At 35.9% G+C, this 9699-nt stretch overlaps 1 pseudogene; it reads left to right on the forward strand.

The window, feature by feature from the left end:
- Nucleotides 1–1612: 1612 nt before the first annotated feature.
- Nucleotides 1613–2181, forward strand: LOC105983829 (annotated as a pseudogene).
- Nucleotides 2182–9699: the final 7518 nt, after the last annotated feature.

A 9699-nucleotide genomic window follows, 5' to 3' on the forward strand; every position in this document is an offset into this window, starting at 1 on the left:
TTTCCCTTATTTGCAATATCTAGTATATGTCTGAGTAAAGCAGGAAAGGTCAGATAATGTGATGTTAGGAAAATGAACCCTTAGATATGTATTTAAATGTTTTTTTTTCTTTCATGCATTTGTTTCTAATGCATTTATAAGATTATTTCTTTGCTGCATTGTATGTCCCTCCCCCATAGTATAACCCCTGCTTTCACTATACTTGATGTTGTACAATTTGTGGAGGAGATGGGGAAAAACAAGTCGTTTAAAGATAACTGTGGACCCATTACAACAATGAGAAGTAAAAGTTGTCTTGTCGAAAACGATCTTTACAACTTTGGTGGGGGGAAGGGTTGGGTGGGGAGGCTGGGAAGTAATGTGAAGGGTAAACAAAGGAGGAGGCTGCAATGCTTGATAAGAAATGTACTCATTATCTTGCCCATGTAATTGTAACCCCTCTGTAAACTATGTTCACAATAAAAAATAAAAATTAAAAAAAAAGAAAATAAGGTAAACTTAGTAGCTTCTGCCTATAATCGTAACTCATTTCAAGGCTAGGAATAAATGGATCATAGTTCATAGCTGACCCTTTTTCACACCATAGCTGGGCGCAATAGTGTAGGCCTATTACCCAAATTACAGAAGAAGCTAAGATTGGCAGAATCCAATACAGGCAATTTGAGTAAAAACGTGTATGGACTCTGCCTTGAGTGAGGAAATCAAATGTGGCTGTACAGGTCTGTGATTCCAGAAAGGAATTCTAAAGTAAGCAATTTATGACTTGGACAATTTCCTGGGCAAGAAGGACAAACCTATCCTAAAATAATCACTGAAAGACTGGAAGCTTGGCTCAAGTACTAGTACACTAGGTTTGAGCAACAAGAGAGGGGGTCCAGAGGTGAAACACGGGTAGCATTTTATGAGACTGACGCGCTGCCTATTGCGCTAAGGAGGCAGATACAGGTAGCATTTTAAAGAAAATTAATCAATGGCAAAAAGGCCCTGGGTAGAATAGCACCAGCCTAGTGGGAACAACTCTTGTGAGTTCAAACCCCAGTATCCCTAAATAAATAAAAAGATGAAATAAAATACAAATATGTCTGAAGAGACAGATATGCCAAACCTGAAGTTAATAGAATGTATGCATGTGTCAAAATATTGCCTGTTTCACCATTAGTATGTGTAATTTCATGAATCTGTTAAAATATTTTAAAAATATATTTTCAGTTTCAAAAGTCAAAAGACAAATTAATTACTCAATATACTCTGTAAAGTCAGAAAGGATATTTCTTCCACATAATTAAATATAAATTTTAGAGTTGGACTATAAACTTTTCAATAAACAGTTGGCAACTAAAATGTTTTGTCAAGTGTGCTTAATAGAAGAGATTTTTTTCATTGTATCATAAGTAAAACAATATGCAATAAAATAAAAATGAGTTTCCTTCCACCATGCATCTTTGAAAGTATTACCAAACAATCTGATTGTCATTTCATAAAACGGGAAAAATAACACTCACTTTAAAAATAACTAGAAAAGAGACTTAAATTGCATTCCATTTCATTTACCAATGTCTGATAAAAGTATGCCAAGTAAACAAATTATAGGCTATTTCGTGGACGCCGGAGAAGTGTGCGCATCACCTTTTGGTGGCTTAGCCGGAGCAGTTGGAGGGGGAAGCAATCCGGGTGTGTGGGTTTGAGCCTCCGCGCTTCTACTCCGCAATCTCGAAATGCATCCTGATTCCTGTCCTTTGGACTGTAAGGTTTAGGTAGGGCATCTGGGAAACAATGGCAACAAGACTGAACTCGAGCAGGCTTTTGGCTATTATAGGCCACTCCCAGTGATCCTCCCGGCTTTGCTTTTGTTGAATCTGAGGATCCTCGAGGTGCAGCTGATGCTGTTGGACAGCTAGATGGAAGAGCACAGTGGAACTGTCCAATGGTGAGAAGAGAAGCCCAAACCGTGGTCCGCCTCCCTCTTGGGGTCGTTGCCCTGGGGATGATTACCGACGGAGGAGTCCTCCACCTCGCAGCAGATCTCCAGCAGGAGAAGCTTCTCTCGCAGCAGGAACAGGTCCCTTTCCAGAAATAGGAGAAGAGAGAGATCAGTCTCTGTCACCAGCCGTCCCCATCGTTCTCTAGGTCTCCTAGCCAATCTAGGTTGAATGAAAGGAAATAGAAGAGCAGTTTGCAAGAAGTGGTGTACAGAAATGACTTCCGTTGACAGGAGTAGGTGCAGAAAATTCAAGTTTTGTTTGAGACTTCATAAGCTTGGTGCATTTTTAAGATGTTTTAGCTGCTCAAATGTGTTTGTCTTTTGGAACAGTGACACAGCAATGTAATTCTCTATGGTTTGAAACGGATCATATGAGGCATGTAATATCAAGAATTGTTGCTTTACAAGGTTCCCTTAAGCAAGATTAAATTTGCGTTGAACTTTAGTCTTGCATTGGACTGAAATAAAAAGCTCTAAATCTTGCCCAGCTGAAGGGTGATGTGTTAATGTTACGGGAAGCAGAACTACAGAAGCGGAACTGAGATTACTTTGCGCTGGGATACAATATGCAGCTGTAGATGAACAAGCAGTCTTTAAAAGTGGCCATGCCCACAGACAGGCCAGCGGGTAAAGATCAAAGCTGCGTTTTTAAACCAGATGAGTGTTTCCTAAATCCAGCTGGTCTTCACCCAGGGCAAAAGTTGCCTAGTTGGTTTAACACCTGATGTGAAAGTTTACCTTTTAAGTGTCTTACATGATTGCTATATATTAATATGTGGCTGTTTGTAACATTCTTTATTTGGAAATTTGAGATTTCAAAAAATGTCCTGCCAGTTTAAGAATATATTGTAGAGCTGAACTTTTGAGTTCCTGTCCAACTTTTTTTTTTTATGCTGTCATTTGTAATATGTTTTGTGAGAATTCCTTGGGATTAAAGTTTTGGTTACAAAAAAAACAAATTATAGATGTAATTACATCATAAAATGAAGATTTTATGTTCTTAGCTTCACTTTCCTGTAACACATTGTTGCACACATATGCAGGAACTCTAAATATCTGAGAAAAACCTCATGTGTATGACTATTTGTCTCATATTTACAAAACAAACATCATCGTTCTTACCATGCACTAGCATTTAGAAATACATTGAAAATACTACATCTTGGGGATGGACTCTTATTTTCCAATACAACAGGTCATCTTTGTCACTAGATACTTTTGGTCTACTTCTAGTTTTGTCCACTTCTTTTTCCACTGATCTATCTATCTGATCTCTCTCTCTCTCACCACAAATGTCAAGTCATGCACAAGTGTCTTAAATTGGATTGATTTTCAGCTGTATTTTTCCTTTAGAAGAATAGGAACACTAGATAAATATTAGAGACTAACATGAAGACATTGTTTTCTTAATCCTGTTAGAGTTGGCATTTCCCAAATGTTATCTTATAGTTCTTCACTGCTAATGAAGAGAGGTAGGGCTAAATTCCCTGCCTGAAGTGCCAATACAAATTGTTATGTAAACACGTGTTCTTATTTTCAACATCCTTAGCCATAATTTAAATGCAAATGAAAATAGAAATGTGATCAGTGTGGGGGAGAATGGAGAAAGAAAGCATAAAGAAAGGGAAGAGTGAAGAATGTTACACACATAAACTCAAGAAAAGTAGAGAAGATTTTTCTAAAATGTAAAAGATACCATATCTCAAGAAAAAAGACTTTGTGGTTGTCCATTCCTATAATTCCAGATACTTGGAAGGAAGAATGAGGATGTTCATTGCCCTACTCTGGACTTGGAAAATGCTTTAGATGAACTGTGAAAATAAAACTAAAAGACTGCAAATAGGACTCAAGTGTTAGAATCCTTGTTTGACAAGTGCAAGTAACAGAATTCAATTCCCAGTACTGCCAAAGACAATTCAGCAATTAAACTTCAGGTATTTCTATGATGAGAGAAATGATCCCATTAAACTTATATTTACATACATCTGTGGGTAAGAAGTTGAATCATCTGCAAAAAAATAACAACTATATATGGAGAGATTGAGAAGAGGAAGAGAAAAGAGAGGAGAGAAACAGAATACAACCTAATTTGATGTTTTTCCCTTATGACCTGAGAAAGCTCCTGGAGTTAAATCTGTGAGTTTGTTACCCCATGGCTTCTCTTTGAATCTCCTAGGCTTTTCACAGGACATGTACGATGACTCATCAATTATGCTTTAGCTTCCCTGTCTTGTTCCTACTTACCCTGTAAGTTGTCAATTATGTAAAAAGATTTTTGCTCAGGCAAACCATGACACTGTTAACCTTATTCTCACTCTAACTGGGGTGAGGGAAATCAGTTCTATGACCTCACTTTATAACTAAAAGATTTTTCAGTTGGTAAAACTTCCTACTTCCAAATCTTTTGAAGCATGTTACACCATACTTACCAAGATTATCATGTATAAGTCAATTAGACACAGACAAATGTCAAGTCATACACATGTGTCTAAAATTGGATTGGCTTTCAGCTGTATTTTCCTTAACAAGAATGAGCACACTAGATAAATATTATAGATTGATATCAACACATTGTTTTCTTCATCCTGTGAAGGTTGGCGTTACCCGAATGTTATTTTCACTTTTAATGGAAGGGGGGAGGGCTAAATTCCCTGCCTGAAGTGCCAATACATGTCTAAAGAAATAAGGATAAAAGCATTATTAGCCCGTTTTTTCAAATATAACAAAACTCACTGAGCATCAGAAAGTTCCCTTAAACAAAAATACGAAGTAACTTCAACATCTCCATCAGTGGGATCCATGACCTCCCTGCATTTACCCAATTAGATCTGTCCCAGAGATAATGGTGTTCTTGAGTCATTTTTTACTAGCTTTTAAGCAGCATCCATGAAATACATAATGTGGACTCAAGAAGAGCTGAAAAATGGCTCTTTTCTTCTTCAGCCACTCATCTCTGTGGGCAGACATCAATATCTATTACATTATCAGTGTGAATGCTTGCTACAGATGCAGTAGAATGCATGATATCCATTTTTTCCCTCAACTTACCACTGTTCTGAAGTTCATAAGCTTCAGGGAAGTACAGTTTCATACCCACTGAGTCCCCTGTGAGCTTCTCATGTGAGTCAAGTTCCTGCCATAAATGCATAGACATTAGGAAAATTATGGCATGACTGAGAAGCTCATTCTTTGCTCTGACTAGTAGGTTTTCATCTTAAGGAAATACATTAACATCTTTAGATTTTGACTTCATAAAATTTCTTTTCCCAACAGATTTTGGTGCTGTAGCAATTCATTGATAATCATTTTCATTCGGATTTTGTTATTCTGGGTACTGATAAAGAATAAGCAAAATGAGTCTTCTAATCCATGATTGCAGAACTATTTGATGATGTTCACTAATGTACGATGCAATTATGAGACAAACCAAATATGGTATATACAGGTTCAGGGAAAGTTATGTCGTCGTCGTCCCTCCTCCTCCTCCCTCCTCTTCCCTCCTCCTCCCTCCTCCTCCCTCTTCCTCCCTCCTCCTCCTCCTTCTCCTCCTTCTCCTCCTCCTCCTTCTCCCCCCTTCCACCTCCACCTCCACCTCCACCTCCACCTTCTTCAACATACAGGAAGATGACTGAGGTCAGCAGAAAAGAAGCAAATGTGTCTCCACATGTACTAATGTACTAAATGATTTTACAGATATACAGCTCATAAGTCAGGCATTACCTTTCCCTGAAAGCAGAGTATGTTAAATTTTCTAGAGAAAACAAAGAAAAAAATCTAAAATTTTCTAAATTCTGTGATGTATTGATCTTGTATATATTACATTTCTACTTAAAATAATCTAAAATCTGAATCATAATTATCTTTTCATAAATTGCAAAAGTTAAGAATAAGAATAGTTACTTGTATTTTATTTATCTCTTTGACTTGTACTGATTAAAATAAGAAAATTTGCTTCCACTTTACTCCAATCCACTATTTATGGTTTTATGGAAATTGCAAAATATCCTTAAATCTAATAACCATTAATAATTAACAATTTACAAAGTATTTATAAAGAAGAATCATTTTCATTGACAGCACTCATATTTGAAAACTTAGCCTTGTAAGATTCATTATTTTTGTTTCTTAAAAATTCATTTTCAGCCAGGCATAGGTGGCTCATGCCTGTAATCCTAGCTACCCAGAAGGTTGAGTTCCAAGGATCCTGGTTCAAAGCCAGCCTGGGCAGGAAAGTCTGTGAGACTCTTATCTCCTATAAACCATGAGAAAATTGGAAGTGGTGCTGTGGCTCAAGTGGCAGAGCGCTAGTGTTCAGCTGAAGAGCTGAGGGACAGTGCCCAGGTCCAGAGTTCAAGCCCCATAACCAACAAAAATAAATAAATAAACTTTAAAAAACCCTTTCATTCAGAAGAAAAAAGAACAAGCAATGAATATGTGTAAAACAACATATAAAAATAAAATGGTACCATATAAATGACAATTTTCCCATGTTGCAAGCTGGGAAGTAGGTCTGCTCCCAGTAGATGCTGCAACAATGATTAACCCTAATATTTTATTAATTAAATCTTACTTATTTCACAAAATAATGACCTTTCTCACAGCAGTATAAAGTCATGATTTTTTACACAGAAATAATACATCCACATTTCTATTTCAATTTGTTAATATATTTTCAACTTAGGCTTTTGTATTTATTTGGTCCCTAGACTAAAAGGATATCTTTGGCAGATTCTATCCATTTAGAATGCCAGCATTCTTCCAGCAAATATGATCAGACTATTTCTCAGACAGTGACTAGTGACATTATATATATATATATATATATATATATATATATACCTATATAAGTACATACATGCATATACATATATACACTATTCCCTATGCAACCTGTATTGTAATGCAGGAAACATGCCAAAATGCTGAGATGAGCTTGGGAATTGCATGGCCTGTTCATCAGAGACCTTTCTCTGAGGGCTCTTTTATCAAACAAGTCAGTCCCTTATTAGTTCTATTCTATTTCATTTTCCTTCAAGAAAATTAAGTGAAATGTATATCTGGAAAAATCTTCTGCATACTGACAACATTGTGATTATGTTATATATAGACTTTTTATACCTTTTATTTACTCTTCTACTACTTAGGTCCTATGACATATATTATGAATGACTTGGCATGCCCTTTGTCTATAAACATGTGATGAACTTCCCTCTAGAAAGCTAGAATATCTTCTATTATTCAGAGAATGTAATCCTATGAATATGAATAATTCCTAGAATATAATCTCTATTGAAACTTTCAGTATCTTTTTATCTTTTATTGAAACTTTCAGTATCTGCATTCTAAAAATAATACAGGGTCCATTTCTTAGTATTTATTAAAAATTTTGTTACTTTTTATATGTTTTTTATTGTAAAATACCGTACAGAGGGGTTACAGTTACATGAGCAAGGTAAAGAGTACATTTCTTCATTTCCTTTGTTTTTTCCCTACCATCCCTTCCCTCCCACCTCCACAACTATCCCCTCCCCCTAAGGTTCCTCAAAAGACTCCACATAGAGCTCCCCTATGACACAGCAATCCCACTTTTGGGCATTTACCCAAATGATCACAAACAAGACCGTACTAAAGCTACCAGCCCAACTATGTTTATTGTGGCATTATTTACCATAGCTAAGATATGAACTAACCCAGATACCCCTCAGTCGATGAATGGATCAAGAAAATGTGGTAGATAGATAGAGATAGATAGATAGATAGATAGATAGATAGATAGATAGATAGATAGATAGATAGATAGATAGATAGATAAATTCTATGCCTCCATCAGAAAGAATAATATTTCTTCATTTGTTAGGAAATGGAGACTTGGAAAAAAATATATTAAGTGAATAAGCCAGTCCCAAAGAAACACAGGTCCCGTGGTTTCCCTTATTTGCAATAATTAGTCTGGACAAGCAGAAAAGGTCAAAAGCTGTTACATACATATGATCAGATAAGATGATGTTAAGCAAAATGATTCCCAAGATAGGGACACAAGTATTTTTTTTTTGCTTGCTATTGCTTCTAATGTATTTATAATGTACCATCTGATTTTTTTTGGTTTGTATGTTCCTCCACCATGGTCTAACCACTGTTTTCACTGTATTTGATGTCAGTGCCCTGTATCTCTAATTTGGCAAAGGGGAGGGAAAAAGCAAAATGCTTAAATAGGACCCATTGTAACAATTTAATGTACAAGACACTATGCTGAAAAATTTTGTTCTTTCATCTTTTGTTTGCTTTATGCATTCATTCATCTGTTCGAATGCGGTAGTTCAGTCTCAGTTATGACATTGAAAGAAAAGCTGATGTTGTATTCATGTATTAGTGAGAAATACTGTAATCATGTCAGTCTAACAAGATTTAAAATTTAAGAGTGGTACACATAAAATACACAATATCAAGGAAAGGACAGTGAATTTTGAAAATTGTATTATATCATTTTTGGATTTATTTTGTTATTAGTTTTATTAAAAAAATTCTGCAAGCTTTAATGAAAAAGTAAAGCTAGGATTCTTTTCGGAATTTCAAACAACTGGAATTCCATATCCAGAACACTTTCCAGCTGCACCATTCAGGATCACTAAATAAAGTAAAAATTATTATTACATGTTAATATTTAGCTTTCAATATTTACTACATTTCTACATCAAACAAAGGAATATGATAAGGCATATATATATATATATATATGTTTTATTTTTGTTAGTCATGGGGCTTGAACTCTGGGTCTGGGCGCTGTCCCTCAGCTCTTCAGCTCAAGGCTAGTGCTCTACCCTTTGAGCCACAGTGCCACTTCTGGCTTTTTCTGCTTATGTGGTGCTGAGGAATCGAACCCAGGGCCTCATGCGTGCAAGGCAACACTCTACCACTGAGCCACCTTCCCAGCCCCTATAAAGCATATTTTTTTAAGTTCTTCTCTCCCTTGTCTTTATAGAGTTCACATTTGATAAGAAACAAGTAATAATTTTAAAACACATACTCCTAAATAAGTCACATTCTTTAGGCAATTATTTTCTGCAAATGTGAATGTGAGAATTTGTTTACTGCTTCTGAGATTCAAGATGAAACTGGGCTACAGTGGTTCGTGCTCATAAGCAGAGCTACTCAGGAGGCTGAGAGCTAAGGATCAAGGTTCAAAACCTGGCAAGAAAGCTAATGAGACTCTTATCTTGAATTAACCACCCAAAAGACATAAATGGAGCTGTGAGTCAAGCAGTAGAATGCCAGCTTTGAGCAAAACTGCTCATGGACAAATCCCAAGCCCTGGTTACTAGCCCTAGAACTGGTACCAAAAAACAAGGGCAAGATGAAACTGAATATTTATATAGATTCTTTTTTTTCCTTTGATTATAGAAATTTTCTCAGTAAGCATATTTTTAAACAGATTTGCTGAGTGTTAAATATCTAGCATGATGGTTTCAATATATTTATTCAGGGTTATCTTTCTGTAAAAATCACAACAAAAAGAGACCAGACATTCTCTCTGTTTAGGAAGCTGATTTAGTTCTTTTGAATTACATAACCTGAAGGAATCACAGCTGGAAAAGAAATCTAGGACTGGAGCAAAATTTGGGGATAATTGGTTGGATTCTAGAATACATGGAATAAATTCACTTGAATGTAATTAATACACATCTGCTATTTATATTTGTTTCATTCTTTCCCTTTAAAAT

Source organism: Dipodomys ordii, unplaced genomic scaffold (assembly GCF_000151885.1).
Source record: "Dipodomys ordii isolate 6190 unplaced genomic scaffold, Dord_2.0 Scaffold21, whole genome shotgun sequence".
NCBI classification, from domain to species: Eukaryota; Metazoa; Chordata; class Mammalia; order Rodentia; family Heteromyidae; genus Dipodomys; species Dipodomys ordii.